This window comes from Callorhinus ursinus, unplaced genomic scaffold, assembly GCF_003265705.2.
Source record: "Callorhinus ursinus isolate GAN/ISIS: 27379988/994484 unplaced genomic scaffold, GSC_fseal_2.0 scaffold3, whole genome shotgun sequence".
NCBI lineage: Eukaryota > Metazoa > Chordata > Mammalia > Carnivora > Otariidae > Callorhinus > Callorhinus ursinus.
The window spans coordinates 25602271-25619697 of NW_027397065.1; positions in this window are offsets into that span (position 1 = coordinate 25602271).

The window sequence follows — 17427 nt, forward strand, 5'->3', positions numbered from 1 at the left end:
GAGAAAATAGAATGGCCTAATCCATCTTTCCTACCTTTTTCTTAGTAGCTTACTAGGCCCCTGTGCTCAGAGTTAAAGGAAGAACTGTAACATGCCAGATGGCCAAGAAAATCCCCTTGGTTTGCTGAGGCAGGGGTATATTGTTGCCTAGGGTTGCTAGGAGCCTGTTTCTCCAATATAAAATCTGAACCAAGTTAATAAGTGGAACAAGAGCAAACTCTGAATTTAAATTTATTATTGCCTTTGTTGCTTGCAAAGTTGAGTTGGAGAGGGTAGTCTGGATCTGTAGTCAACATGTGGTCCTCCTCCTACTGCTCTCAAGTCTAGATCTTGGGATCCACATGTGGGAAGAAGTGAAACTACAGAGCATCTTGAGCACATTCAGGTATTGAGACTCCAGGAAGACAGAGAGCTTATCCTGTCTTAACCCAGGAACAAAGAGAGAAATCTATCAGGTGGGGCCACAGTTTTCAACGTGTTACCACCACCCAGTGAGAATCAGGCTCTCACCAAGACTGTGTGCTCCTTTTGATAGAGGGAAATAGCAAAGAAAGTAGAGAGAGATCAGAAGCATTTCACCAATCCTGATTCCTCTCGGGCAGTGGGATGGGAGTTTTCTCCCTTCCACAGAAATGTGAGATGTGTGGCACTAAGCCATCTTCCCATGAAAGAAGAAAGCAGAGTGTCAAAAGCCAAGGAGTTAAGAAAGTGGAGGGTCCAAGTAGGTTGAGATGCAATCCAAGAGGAACAAAATGACACCAGAGGCCAATTCTGTTGGATGTCGGCAGCATGCCTACTGGCTTCAGAGAAAGTTTGTAAAAAGCGGCCATTGCCAAATCAAGGCAAAAGTCTTGGCGGTGGTGTCTTTTGGTTTTGGATGCTTTTTCCAGACATGATATAACATTTCGTTATGGTTGTTGTTGCTCTCACTTCAGGAAAGAGATAGGTATTTCAAAACATCCTAAGTAGCAGGATAAGACAAAAGAATGGAGTAAATGCTTGAGAGCAGGAATTTTGTTAGCCATGCCTTCATTTGTTAAGACAAAAGAAAGTAAGCCCTTGCCAGGCATATGTCTTAAGGTTGGCGTGGCAAGGAGGTGGAATTTTTCAAGTATTAGCAGGTGTTCATTTGGCTGTGCTGTCAGAAACTTCTCCTTTTTCTTCCAATTTTATTGAGATAAAATTGACATATAACATTGTATTAATTTAAGGTGTACAACATAATAATATGAGATATGTATGTATTATGAAATGATTATTACAATTAGTTAATATCTATCACCTCATATAGTTAACAACTTTTTTTCTTGTGATGAGAACTCTTAAAATCTACTCTCAACAACTTCCAAATATACAACATAGTGTTGTTAACTATCATAACCATGCAGTTATGATATTTATTTATCACAATTTATTTATCTTGTAACTGGAAGTTTGGATCACCTTCTTTCACTTCCCCTGTTCCTTACCACCCCTCTCTGGAAACCACCAATCTGTTCTCTGTTTCTATGAGTTCAAGGAACATTTTCTTCTTTTAGCAAAGATATATATAGATGACGTGACATCTTTCTAAATTTGGTGAAATATTCTGCTTTTGTTTTGCTATGACATTTTTAGGAAGCCTATAATTCTAGTTCAAATAAAACTAAAAGGGCAGTTGGAATGGAATGCCTCTTCCGATCTTATAATTCCGTAATATAACTCTAGGGCTGGCAGTACCTCTACCCTAAAAATCTGGGTCAAGTAAGCTTGAACAGCACTATATTATGGTCTTTTTTTCTTTTTTCATTTCTGGGCTTTTATTTTCTTACAGGTCTCTTGGCTTCTGTGTCCTCACATGTTGTTCTGGTATCATAATATTGACTCACAAATGAAAATGAACCCCTTTTTCGGTTTTCACACACACACACACACACACATCTACACACAATCTTATTTATTGACTCTGCTATAAAAGATTAGAAATTTCTTAGAATACATCCTTGTTCTGGCTTTTTGTTTTAGTTATATTGTATTATTTTTTCTATTGATCATCTTCATGACTTTACATAATATAAAAAACCTCAATTTTGTTTTGTTTTAACTTCAAAGAGTAACTCCTAACTCTGTTATGTAAGATGAGAAAAGTACATAATATATTTATACCTCTTTCCATGTACATCTTCTTCCTCCTAACACTTCCCAAATTCTATCAAGTATAAGGTTTTCTAATATTGTTAGGTTTTCTAATATTTGGATTCTGTGCTATAGCCATGACTTTTTCCACTCTTTGATCATAGGTTGATTTGGGAAATCAAAATCAAACAAATACCATTAAGAATACTATGCTAGTAATTATGCATATTCACTGCAACACCAAACCATGTTATTGGATCTAAGCAAAAAATGCCTGTATCTTATGTTACAAAACCTGTTCCCCTTGAAGAGGAATGTTTCACGTAACAAGCTCAAAAGGATTATCTCTAGTTATACCCCATTAACCATGCCTTATTGTAATTTTCCTTATATTTGGTCCTTGATTTTTCTGTATGAATTTTGTTTGGCTTTCATTTTTCCTGGCTGAAAAAAAAAAGACTTCTCATCTAATCACTAAGATATTCCAAATGTTATACATGTTATTTGTGGAAGGCTTTAATATTAAACAATTTGAATACAAGAACTGTTAATCTGAGATTTTTTCCTTGCAATCTCACTAAGTTTTGTATTCCACATTCATTTGTTTCTGATTCCTTCTTTGTTTTGCTCGAGTATTTTCACAAGGATTTTTTTGAGATATGAAGCATGGGAACAAATTTTGAATGTATGAATGTCTGAAAACTGTTCTGCTTTCACACTTGATTGATAATTGTACTGATTAAATAGACTTTTGGATTCAAAATCATTCCTTGTCATAACTTTGATGGAATGCTACAGTCTTCAAGTATCCAAAGGTTGTGTCCACAGCCTGAAAAGATGTCTAATAGGGGTTGACTCCACTTCCTTTGTAGGGGGACTTGTTTTTGTTGTTGCTGTTTGTTGCTTATGGAATATTTTAGGATTTTCTCTTTACCCTTGTGTTCTAAAATTTCATGTTATTCCAAAATATTGTTGTGACTTTGTGTCTTCTGGATTGATCTCCTAGAGCTCAACATTTTCTCTTATTTTCTATGTTCTTGCTATATGTTCTTGAGATTTTCTTTATTTCTTCTTATTGCCTTCCTATTAAATATTTACTTAAGTAATAATATTTTTTAATTTTCAGGGTCTTCTTCTTGGGCTTAGAAGGTTTGCTTTCACTTGGTTTGGTTTGGGGTTTGCAGATTTGGTTCATTGTTCTTGCTTTATAATAGATATACTATCTTCATAAATCTTTTTGAAGACAATAAACAAAATTCTTATAAATTTAAGAAGACCATATCTTACGTTGTCTAAACCTGGCACTTTTGACTGTAAAAGAGGTATGTTATTGGGGCGCCTGGGTGACTCAGTCATTAAGCGTCTGCCTTCGGCTCAGGTCATGATCCTGGGATCAAGTCCCACACCGGACTCCCTGCACAGTGGAAGCCTGCTTCTCCTTCTCCCATTCCCCCTGCTTGTGTTCTCTCTTTTGCTGTCTCTCTCTCTCTGTCAAATAAATAAATAAAATCTTAAAAAAAAAAAAGAGGTGTGTTATCGATCAAAACCTGGGAAAACAGAAACAAAGGTTGTCATGCAAACTGGTAAGTATTAGCATCCTTTTTAAAGTATTTTTTTATATTTTTATTACCTATTTTTTATTACCTATTTTATATTTTTTATTACCTATTTTTTATTACCTATTTTTATATTTTTTTATTACCTATTTTTTATATTTTTTTATTACCCTATATTTTTTTATTACATGTTCTGTTTGTTCATCTTGATAGGGCTTCTTTGTGCAGCTATTTTTTCCCAAATGCCTAGAGAAACTTGATAGTCTGTTTAAAACTGTTTATAATAGACAAGCTCCTTGATTTAGTTAGCATATGTAGGTTTTCTCTGAAATCACTGACCTTTCCATTAAATAGGTGATGTAACCGCAAGCTCTGTGATCTTAGGTGGACCTTTTGACCTGTAAGCATCACTAGGTATATAGGTAGGGAAGAGTCAAAAGCCAAAATACGGAATCTTACTCTGGAACTCAACCCCCACTCTGAAGGCCTTGGCCTTCTGGGAAGATTAACTCAATTTCAATAAGATTCTTTGCCTGATTTAAGCCTGAGAACAATTTGCCCAGGTGTCAGGGTTGGGGGATCAGTAACATACAAAGAATTGTTTAATCAATTCTCTCATTTCTTATCTCTTCCACAACTGTCTTCCCTGCTCTCAATATGTGTTGGTTTATGGTGGTTTTGCTCTGGAAGAAAAAACTGGTTCTCATTTCTGCTTCAGTCATTTATTATATGGGCTTGGACTTCAGCTCCCTGTAGTTTATTCACCACTACAAAAGCATCCACTTTTCATTCTCCTGAGAAGTACCAAACTCTTTGAATAACTGATGCCTTTACTATAATTCTCAGCACTTCTTTAGAATAATGTCAGTGTTTTTCATAATGAAGAGAACCAATGTTTACACTTTGTCTACCAGCTACCATTTATTAGCAAATATTTACCAATCATATTTACTGGTGAAATTTATTTCCCAAGTGATTTTTATGCACCAAGAACTATGTTATAGAGGTAGGAATACAAAGATAAATAAGACGTGGCACGTCAGAGTGCTCAAAATCTAATGGGCAATTTTTTTTCCACCACTCTGAGCTTGATTCTTTAATTTAAAAATGAGGAGGTAAGACTATGAATTATCATGTGTATAATTTTAGACCAAGAGCCTGTAGGATCTTCCTCCAAAGTACCATTGCTCAAGAACAATCCTTCTCAGCTTACTGTCCTGCCATCCAGGCCCACTGGAGTAACAACATCCCTCCCACAGATCATAGGAGCGGGACAGCCCTGCTCCTTTGGCTCTGTGGGGTACCCACAATCATTCAGCATGGGAAGGGGTTGTGATCTGACCCCTCTGGTTCTCTGTGAGGCTCTCATGCATGAGCCAGCCTTCTGAAACAGTAAGGAAGCAGCCTTGCCCCTGGCCTTGTGATGGGAGTGGCAGCCCTGTGATCTCTGTTCTTTAACTTTAAAAAGTCATCCTTCCCTTGCTTGAAGAATAGTGCACATTCACAGACAAAGAGTTCTGTGGTCAAATCCTATAAAATCCGAGAAATCTGACAGCCTTCCTTCACTCTGTCCCACTTTTCTGCCCCTTTTAATTCAAACTGACAGTATCCCTGCTGATATAATCCCATCTCTTTTCCTGGTTTCTGTTGAGATGTCCAGTTAAGTCCATGAGTTGTACTCAAGATCTCTTTAACTGATGGTTAGTGTTCTCTTCAAAACATGTTTTCTCATTTTTTTATAATATGGATAGGATGAGAATTTTCCAAATCTCCAAGTACTGGTTTCTTTTTCAATCCACATCTCTCCTTTCAAATTTTACTGTAAAGCAGTAAGGAGAACTTTGCTTAGAAATCTCCCCTGCTAAATACCCCTTTCATTACTCACAAGTTCTATCTTCTACAAAACAGTAGAATATAATTCAGCCAACTTATCTGCCACTTCATAACAAGGATCACCTTTCCTCTAATTTCCAATAACCTCGTCCTCATTTCTTCCTGAGACCTTACCAGATGGGCCTTTAAAATCAGTATTTCTAGGGGTGCCTGGGTGGCAGAGTTGGTTAAGCATCCAACTTTTGGTTTCGGCTCAGGTCATGATATCAGGGACATGAGATCAAGCCCCACATCCAGCTCCACGCTCAGCGTGAGTTTCTCTCTCCTTCTTCCTCTGCCTCTCCCCGCCACACACTCCTCTCTCCCTTTCTAAAATAAATAAATAAGTCTTAAAAATAAATAAAAAATAAATAAAATAAAATAAAATCCAGTATTTCTATAAACAGTCCCTTTATAGCAGTCTTAGATTTTTCTAACACTGGGCTCAAAACTCTTCTAGCCACAATACATCACCTAGTTCCAAGGCCACATCCACATTTTTAAGTATTTGTTACAGCAGCACTCCATACCTACTGCCAAAATTTGTCTTAGTTATCCAGGGCTGCCATAACAAAATACTATAGTCTGGGTAGCTTAAACAACAGAAATTTATTTTCTCACGAATCTGGAGGTTGAAGTCCAAGATGGAGGTGCCAGCTGATTGCACTCCTGATGACAGCTCTCTTGCTAGCTTGTAGACAGTCACCTTTTCACTTTGTCCTCACTTGATGAAAAGAAACAAGAGAAGAGAGGGTGCTGGGGCGTCTCTTCTAAGGATACTAATCCCTTCAAATCAGGGCCCTACCCTTATGATCTCATTTAACCTTAATTGCTTCCTTATTCCAAATACAGTCACAGTGCAAGTTAGAACTTCAACATACGAATCTGTTGTGGGGTGCGGGGGGAGGAAGGACACAAATATTCAGTTCATAGTGGCATGCTTGTTCAGGTATTTCAAATAGGACTCCAAATCAGTGTCTCCTCTTTGTTCATTTCGTACTGATCTACTTATGGCCTGCAGTCAGTACTTACTAGGTATTAAAAGCAATACAAAAGAGAGCACATTAGATTCCACCACCAAGGAGAGATCAGAACAGGAAATAATAACTATAATAAAAGACAGTTTTATTTTTCCTTAAGAAAAGTAGAGACAGTGTGCCATGAGAGCTCAGTAGAGTGAAAAATCAGTAGAGGGGATTAGGGAAAAGGCTTCATGGAAAGTAATGCTTGAGCAAGTCATTTCAGAATTTAGAGGGACAGCTTATTGTGAAAGGGAATTACGTAAGGAAAGGCCCAAAATGAAGAAAGTGTAGACACAATCAGGAAACAGAAAGTAATCCAAGACTGCCAGAACACAGGATGCCACAGGATAGGAGTAACCAATAAGGATAAGGAAGTAGGTAACATATTATGAAAATCTTGAATGCTAGAGTGAGAAATTTATAATTAAGTGAGTCAGCAATGTGAAAGTGAAAATTGTGAGAAAAGAACACTGTGACCGGAGCTAGTGTTTATATTTTATAAGTCGCCAAAATAGGAGCACATCTTCTGCCAGTTGTAATTCAGCAAAGAGCAATGAAGACGGTTGTGATGAAAACTGTTGCAATAAAACTCATCTTAATACTCATCACTAACCCAAGCTTTATAAGGTTATCCCATAAAGATGAAACCTAACCCACCCTCAGTATTACTATTTCCCACTATATTCTAGCATTCAAAGCAGTGACTGGCATATAGTAGAAATGCAATTTATATGTCTTAAATGAGTAAATGAAAGCTATGAAAAATTTACATAAAAACCTTAGTTATTCCTTAAGATAAAATGCAACTGTTACATACTGACTCAAATAGCATTATTTTAAAATCTTAGAAACCAGTAAAAGACTATTGAAGTTATGTGACATCCGTAAGAACTACCTTTTAGTATGCCAAACTATACTGCTGATTTTATTTATTTTACTATGTTACTTCCCTCGAGGTCACCAAATTGGAAGATAAAAAAATTTATTCTCTGCTTTGGCATCAAGGTTTAGCTGGTGTCATTCATTGAGAAATATTACTTTCAATTATAAGGGTTGACAGGACTGGCTTGTAAAATCAGCCCTTCTGCACTAACATTGTGGTAACCATTGTTTCTGAATATTAGTATTACAACTAATATACAATATTACATTCCACTTACTCCTATGACCACAGGAGAACTGGTAATACCAATCCATCAACAGTACTCAAACTGGGAGAACAGCAGACTTTCAACACAGGCTCTCACTGACTTCCTCCTACCATCCTGGAACCTCCAGCTCTGTAGAGCAGAGCCCATTCCACCATCTTCTTTTACCCTTTTTCTCCCATCACTTTCCTACTACCTGGAAGCGGACTCACTCCTAACAATTGTGAAGCACAAAGAAAGAAAAAAATGGAAGCCTATAAATCATATGTCTAAGTATTTAAAAATTATAAATCAAGCTTAAAAAACTAAAATAAAATGTCATATTTTCCTATATTTGGAAATATTCTTCATAATAATATATAAGTTTAGGTTGTGTTTTGGAAATTCAGATTTCCTCAAAGTTCTGTATTGAGATGGGGCTACTCAAGAAGTCAGCTTCTGGCCCTCAGCCCATAGCGCCCGCCCTTCTTTTCCCACACCCTGGCCCAGCCTGCCCACAAGCGGCCATTTGCTCATGCAGGTGGTCACCCCAGTCTTCAAACCTAAGACTGGTCATTCCACTTACCACACCTTTAATAGCCATCTCTAGGCACTCCTAGAGCCAACACATGGACACACCAGTGCAAACTCAACAAGATGGACCAGAGAAGAGAATTGTGCAAGCCCAAAAAGTGAGCTCGGGGCCATTTGGATGAGAAAGTCTGGAGATTCAGAGGCCCTTTATGTGTTTTATAGGAGGATACATGGGCTACAGGTATACAGGTATATGCTTCTCATTGGATCCATAGACACCACCCCTGTGTGCTTAAGCATGGCTGGAAATGACTCAAAGTTGGGCACTCTACAGCATACAGCCTCTTGCCCAAGTTTCAGAGTAGTACCATCTGATTTCAGAGAATACGTAAGTAGAAAGGAAGGGGAAACTGAAACTGAGTATAGCAGTGAATTTTAAGGGTTATGGTACCCATAATTTAAACACTATAAGGGGAAAGCAGAAAAGAGAAACCCTTATAACAGCAAATTCTAGAATTAAGCATTACACAGACATCAATTTAGATTACCACGCAGAAGGAATAGAAAGAACATTCAATAAAAACTTGAAAAGAGGTACCAGAAACAAACTGAGGGTTCTAGAGGGGAGGAGGGTAGGGGGATGGGTTAGCCTGGTGATGGGTATTAAGGAGGGCACATTCTGCATGGAGCACTGGGTGTTATGAACAAACAATGAATCATGGAACAGTACACCAAAACAAATGATGTAATATATGGTGATTAACATAACAATAAAAAATTTTAAAAAAAAGAAAGAAAAGAGGTACCAGAGATGAAATTCTTCTATCAACTAGAAATATAATTGGAGCTATGCCAATCAACACAATTTCCAGTTGTAGATTTAGGCCAAGGATTCAACTCCCATTCCAAAAGACAGAGTAGTAAGATCAGACAGGGTCTGGCTATATTTCACTTGTTTTGAAGGATGCACAAAGGAAAACAAAAAAATTAAAAGAGACCTGGGTTGGGGGGGTGAGAGGAGTGGTACAAAATAAAAGGACATATATCCTGGAAGACTTCACAACATATGTTATAGCAGAATCTAGAAGAAATTTAGGAACTTTACTGATAACCTAGAAAAAGTAAAAGACCTGCCTCTATAAATTGGAAGAACAACATATAAAGGGAAAAATATTGAAATGAGAATGTAACAGAAAAATAAAATTAAAAGGAAAAATTAAATTAAAAATAAAAATAAAATAATGAAATGAAAAACAACAGAATGAGATGAAAAGGAGATGGGTGTGATGAAGAGGATTTCGGGAAATCTAAAACTGTAAAACAGCAACTGACCCATGGTGGAGGCAGTTAAGAGTATAATTAAAATCTCGGATAACTGAATTGCTGAACATGAGAAACTTGCTAAGAATACAGAAGAAAAGTGAAAGGAAATTAAAACAATAAAGTAAAATACTAGGTTATTCTACTCAGTAATTCCTACAGCAAGCTGAATTAGAGATTACTAGATGTTAAAAACAATGAAAATGCCAAAACTGTACTCAAAAGAAAATTTAGAGCGTTACGAGTATTTCTTAAACATAGTAAAAAGAAAATGAATTAAGCTTTTAGAATAATAGAAGCTAGTTAAATAAAAACAATATGTGCCTACAAAAAGTAAGAAAATAAGTAAGAATTACATTTAAAAATTAACAGTAAATTTAAAAACATAGGATAAACATAAGTTCAAGAACTGGTCTCTGAAAAAAATACAATATGAAATGGCAAGAGTAAACCAAAAGCAGGGGAAAAGGCACAAATATTTAACAATTAGAATAAGAAATAAAATAATGATAGAAACTATCATTTACTATGACAATGCTCCAGAAACTTTATTGAGTGATTTACAATCAATGATATCAACCTTATCAGGTAAATATCATTTGTATTCTATTTTTCAGGTGAGTAAATAAGTCACAGAGCATTAAGAAACTTGTTCAAGCCAAAACACAAGCAAATGATAATACCAGCACTGAAATTCTGCAGCCTCTGTAGCCTGCAATCTCAATCATTATGAAGACAAACACCAACTTAGAGAAAATTTTTTTTAATTATGAGGGACAATATGTGCCATTCTAGTGAAAAATTAAAGGCTTTAAGGAAAAGGATACATTTCTAAGAAAACATAAATCACCAAAGTGTATGAAAAATTCAGTAAGGAGGAGAATTCATCTGAATCAATTTAAAAAGCTATACCCCAAAAGCTCTGATTCCATGTATTTTTAGAAGCTCCAGAATACCTTCAACTGGTAGATCATACTTATCCTACTTATTTTCCATAACAGAAAAAAAGATGAAAAACTACTCCATTTGTATAAAGCCAAATCATTAGCTGATGTCACAGACCAAACATGAGTACCATGTAAAGGAAAATAAAGTTAAAACTTACTTATGAATGTCTACACAAAATTTACCAATAAAACATTAGAAATTTAATTTACCAGTGCATCTACCCATGAGGCAGCACGAACTTGTGCCCAACACCTTTTGCCTCAGTGACAATCTTGGGGTAAAAGTAGAGCATAGGGGGTCCTCCTGGCAGGAAATTAGATTTTTTTTTTTTTGACAGCGAGAGAGGGAACACAAGCAGGGGGAGTGGGAGAGGGAGAAGCAGGCTTCCCGCAGAGCAGGGTGCGGGACTTGATCCCAGGACCCCAGGATCAGGACCTGAGCCAAAGGCAGACGCTTAATGACTGAGCCACCCAGGCACCTGCCCCTCCTGGCAGGAAATTAAACAAGAATTAAATTTTTTTATTATGTTTTTTATAATTATAGTCACCATGGAGTACATCATTAGTTTTTGATGTAGTGTTCCATGATTCATTATTTGCATATAACAGAATTAAATTTTAAAATTAAGTAAGTTAGAAAACAGAGTAGGAAAGAATAGCAACAGAGCTGTTGCCCGAGAGAGAAAGCAAGATGAGGATGAACTAGCCTGGTACTTTCTGTTCTGCTACAACCTGCTGAACGTTGCCAAGGAGATACTACCACCTGGACATCAACCTCAGCAGTCACATGCCTGCTCAGGGATAGGTGATGGGTTCATAAAGGCAAGACAAAGGTATCCTGGAGAGGCACCTCCCTGAGCAGCTGACTCAGTGTGTTCCCTTCAGGGGGCTTCCAACTAGTGATGAGGGGCTATTCTTATAATGGATGCATGTACTCCAAATAAAAGCCTCACCATTATTTTGAAACACTTAAAATGCTAAAATGTTGGATTGGTTTCAAACTCCACTCACAATTATCACAAGAAATGTTACTATTACATTTGTCACTGAAGTAAAAAATAAATTTTTTTAAAGATTTTTTTTAATTTATTTAATTGACAGAGAGAGAGAGAGAGAGAGACAGCGTGAGAGGGAACACAAGCAGGGGGAGTGGGAGAGGGAGAAGCAGGCTTCCCGCGGAGCAGGGAGCCCGATGTGGGGCTCGATCCCAGGACCCTGGGATCATGACCTGAGCTGAAGGCAGTTGCTTAACCAACTGAGCCACCCAGGTGCCAAAAAAAATAAATTTTTAACTTGAAATGTAATTTCAACTATTGAAATAGTTAAAAATTTAATGGATCTAAAGTGTGTTTTAGAATTTAATTATCTACTTGTATGAATAAAGTTTCTTGCTGATGATAATTTACAAGAATTTAAAGAGAACATTGCCAAACCTTCATCAGGGAATTGCGTGTAACCATCTCAAGCATACATCCGTATACAATACATATTTACAAAAAAAAAAAAAAGTTATGTCCATGGGAGCAAGATAAACTTTCTCATTAAAAATTTAGAAAGTATTTATTTGCAAGTTGGAAGTTTTATTCAAATTCAATGATTAATATCTTCCCCAATATGTTATATTTTATTTTTCTTATAATATAAAGAAAATATAATGATTATTTTCCTCAGATTCCATATAGGCAAGGCTAAACTCCTTCCATTTAACTTCAGGCAAACATTGGTGGAGTCCCACTGAAGAGATGGTTCTCAACTAAGTGACTAGGAGGAGAAGAAGGTTGTGTAGAGAGGTCAGAAAACTATAACTATTTGTACTTTGAGAAAAATCCCATAGGGTATTCTAAAATGTACTCTATCCTCAAACTGAGAGAAAAGAATGCTCTGAAGTTAGAAATGTGATAGCAATAACTGCCATCACCATTATATGATTATAATATCATTATATCATTTTTGTTTGCCAGATTAAATAACTAACTCATTGCAATTTTATATGACTTACTACTATCTTCTGCCTTAGATTGGCAAGGATTATAGAGGTTTACCACATACAGTTTGAAATATGACAAAACAACCACCATGCCACACTTCTGTGTACTACCTAGAATTCCTAAGAATTCAACTTAAAATAATTATTGGACAAGTGCACAGACATGTATGTTCCAAGTTGTCCAACTATTTTATAACAACAAAAAACTGAAAAAAAACCTTAATGTCCAACAATAGAAAAATGGTTAAATATAATTATACCCCTTATATTAAAACACCATATAGTTATTAAGAGAGATTTAGTAGATGTGTTCCAGTTATCTTCTGATATGTAACAAAACATCCCCAAACTTTACGGCTTAAGAGAACAATAACATTTATTTTCCTCATAAATCTGCAGCTAATGCAGGGTTTGGCAAAGACTACTTGTGTTGGCTCTACTCAGAGTCAGCTGGGGTAGCTCTAAGGTTGGGGACTGAATTATCAAGTATCTGGTGACTCACGCTGGGGCATCTCTCTCTTTCTCTGTCCTCTCTTTCTCTCTCTCTTTCCTTCTCTCCTTGTCTCTTTCCCTCTCTCGCTCTCTCCCTTTCCCCCTGTCCCTCCCTCCCTCTCTCATTATCTATCTGTCTCAATCTCTGCCCCTCTCTCTGTTATTCCACATGGATTCTACATCATGAATTTTTCAGGAGAGCCAGACTTTTTACATATTGGGCTCCCAAGGTAGGTGTATTTTCCAAAAGAGAAAGAGCCAAGTAGAAGCTGTAGTCAGTTTTTATAATCTATTCTCAGAATAAACATAGTATCATTCTGCCATGTTACATTACTTACAATCAAGTCACTAAGATGGCCATACTCAAGAGGGAGAACAATTAAACTCCAACTTTGGATAAGATGGGATAGGGATATCAACAAATTCAAAAACATGCTTTAAAACATCTACACGATGTATACTCACTGACTTTTTAAAAGTTTTTATATAAATACAAATGTTACAAAACCTATATATAGTATCAAATATAGTCTCAAGGTTATGCACTGAAGTATCAGCAGTGTTTTTTTTTTACAAATATGTATTCAATCCTCACAGGGAAAAGAGCTTCAAGGTACACAGAAAACTTTAAATGGTGAGATATCCTCAGTATACTTCAAGAGAAATAGAGAAAAGAAGTAACAAAAGAAACGAGTTAAAAATATAAAGATTTAGTAATTTAAATATAAAAATTTTAAAATGAGAGAAATAGCAGCTATTCCTATAAAATTAACTGGATTCCCTGCTCTTATTTCTTCCAAATTTAATTCCCTGGGGACCACCAACATTTCTGGTGGAAGAGGGACAAAGCATTATAAATAAATATTTAGGCACACTTCCAGCAAATATCACACACAATGATTTTCCCAGTGTCAAGGATGTATGTCGTTTCCTTGGGGTTTGTTCCAGAAGATGACCTTATTCAAGGTCAAAAAAGAGTAAAAACTTATTTATTTTAAAAATAAATAAATAAATAAAGAGTAAAACTTACTTATTATTCACCTACTAAGTCCTGAGCTCTGTGCTAAGCACTGGGGAAAGAGCAGAGACACCCTAATGATTTATAGTCCAGTAGGAGAAGTAAATATACAATTTGGTGCCAAGATGAAAATATGTTTGAAGTATAAATTGGAGTATAAATAGAGACTTCTTATTCTACCTAGAGAAAAATGAGCAGGATAGTAGTTTAAAGATGGAAATATGTGAAGGACAGCAGTTTGTATTTGTAAAGTTCATGTTTCCATAGGCAGGGACTTTAAGGAAGAAATCTATAGATGAGATTTGTGGAAGCCTGGTGAGAGAATTATTTGAGGGTAGGATGTTTTAACATTGTACCACAAAGATTTAAAGGGTCATTATACTACCTGCCTCTGATACAGCCATTCTAAAAATCTCACTAAAGTATCAAAGGAAAAGTATGACAGCTAGTAATTATTAGTATTTACTATGTGGTAGGTAAGATTCAGAGAGCTATACATATATTTTTACATTTATATCATTTACTTTTATATGTAGATCATTTATACTCTCATAGGACTATTATTATTACTCTTACATTATGAATCAAACACTGAAGAACAGAGAGGTTCTTGTTTGAACTTTGCCCAAGTTCACCCAGCTAGCAAGTAGCTGAGCCAGTATTCCATCCCAGATAGTTTGGTCCCAAGACCATGATATAGCAACATTGCCTCACAACTCATCATATTGAAAATTGGGACCAGTAAAGATATTTCCAGATCCAAAGAAGAACTTCCAGATACTATAATTTTTATGGGACTGCCCTGAAATTGTTTACTGGTCACCCATTTATGATATTTCTGAAAGTAGGCAGGAAAATCCTTTATCACAATCCTCATTAAGGACTTTTAACTGAGCAATAATACAGGTAATTGTTAATTTGCTTTCCAAAAAGGATGACTCCTGTAAACTTCAGTTAATTTTGTTTTGGTGAGTGGGGTTTGCACGTTTAGGCTAGATTGCAGGAAGACAGTTGAATTGCTAGGAGTTTCATAATCTTCCTTTTTACCCTTTTCCTTAATTGGCCCTCAGTTCACTAATACTGAAGGAATAGTTTAACATTATCAGTTTGGTGGAGTGCAAGATAACTAGGGAAGATGATATATTTCAGCTAAGTCCAGCCTCCATCAATGGCTGTAGCTCATTATTGGGCACTGGTTGGCATGGAAACTGAGCCCTTGGTTGACACAGTGACTTACTAATGGTAGACTCACAACATTGATCATCTATCCCTGCATCAGAGCTCTGCAACTAGGCTTCTGGGCAAGGGACAGACACCATTTGCCTGAAGCAAACTCAGTTCAGGGCTCTGAACCAGAGAAACAGGAAAAGACAACTGTTGTGGGTATTCCTGCAACCCTCTTCCTCATCACCTCTCATCCTGCTTCTGAGAGGAGTAGCTGGCCCACTGCCTTCAGCTCTCTGTGAACACCTGTTGCTGGAAAGCAACAAAATCCGTCCTCAACTGGCAGAAGTGCACTCATCTCCACTCAACTAACTCTCTAACCCAGGTGCACCCAAGAAAGAGCCAGCAAGGGATAATGGCTGTTAGTTGGGTATTTCTGGCTATGGAGAGCAGAGAAGAAATCCTCAGTCCTCAAGTTTCTCTGAGTCTAACCTTTGCCCTCTTCTCTCGTGATTATAGGAGATGGCATCTAAAGGCACGTGCCTGTTCTCCCTAACACTTCTCCAGCTTGAGGGAGAAAGGGTTTTCCTCTCCTCTCCCATATTTCCCCCACCCTCATATTTCATTTCAAAGCAGTACTTAATAGTTTGCTTTTCTATGGAAGTGCTAAAATTCATAGATGCTGTAGATCAAGCATGCTTTTTAATGTTTTCCAAGTCAATGATAAAGTGAAAATAGGGAAAGAACATTGGAACACAATTCTAAATTGCAGGGATTTTCCTGAGAGCTGTATATAGAAACAAAATTTATATTCAAAGGTAAAACTATTGGCAGAGTCATTATTATCTGTTCTCAAATCCCTTAATTTTTAAAAAATTTTTATTGTTATGTTAATCACCATACATTACATCATTAGTTTTTAATGTAGTTTTCCATGATTCATTGTTTGTGCATAATACACAGTGCTCCACACAGAACGTGTCCTCTTTAATACGCATCACCAGGCTAACCCATCCCCCCACCCCCTCCCCTCTAGAACCCTCAGTTTGTTTTTCAGAGTCCATCATCTCTCATGGTTCATCTCTCCCTCCGATTTCCCCCCCTTCATTCTTCCCCTCCTGCTATCTTCTTTTTTTTTCTTAACATATATTGCATTATCAAATCACTTAATTTTTTAAACTATTATTTCACTTATGATGGCAATTTCTTCTGATAATTTTTTCTCTAATCTTTCATCCAACCTCAATTTCAGGCCGAGGATTTTGGGCCACACTAATGAGAAAGCTATAACAGGAATAGTAAAAATACCATTTTTTATTCGGCTTTCTTTACTGGAAGATTTAAGGAAATGATTAGTTTGCAAGTTTTCTTAACTTTCCCCTTACAGGACTTCCTGTGTAATTGTGATGACAAATATCCTTTTTTTACTACTATGGCCTCATTGCAATAAGAAAGGTCCCTTTCTTATTTTTCTGAGTTGAAAGGAATTTTCTAATGGCAAAGAGTACTACTGGCTGTGGCCCTGCTGAATATGCCAAGATAGAGGTAGGCCATGTCTCCTAGCAATGCAACCTGAATAACAATATAGTGCCTGGCTAAAAAGGCATTTTGGCTAAGGTTCACCATTGACACTCCCAAATAGCCAAAGGGCATGATTTCAATAAATAACATAGTTTAAATTTTATTAACTTCTTCAAAAAAAACTTTCCATTTTCTTCATGCCAAATAGAGACTTTAGCTTTCCAATCAGATTGTGGAAAAAATTATTCCTTCATCTGTACATGTATCATTGGAAATTATGAAAATCTTAGGAAGAAACCAAGGAAAATCATTCCATTAAATTCAACTTTTTTCTACAAGTTATTTTTAAAAATGAGTAATGCCTTTTTGAAATTCCCAAACTAGAGGTATATATTTTGGAGAAAGGAAAGGATGAAAATGATGACTTTAGGAATTCCGAGTCAAAAAACCTTAAATCATTTTAAAAACAATGAATGACCACTTCAATAGAGAATAAAGAATAAAAGGGTATTCTGGTTTTGGACAAATTATTTTTATCTTAGATGAAAAAATTATATAGGTATATTTCCAAGCCATACAAATAGAGGAGTTCCTACAGCAGTTTACACCATTGCTTTTCTTCAAAATTCATATAAGAGCCTAATAAAAGTGACCTATCCTTTCTCCAGGCACCTGTTGTACACATTTACTCTATTTTCAACTTATACCCAAACTAGTCTGCTATTCTCTCATTGTTTTGTGTACGTAAACCT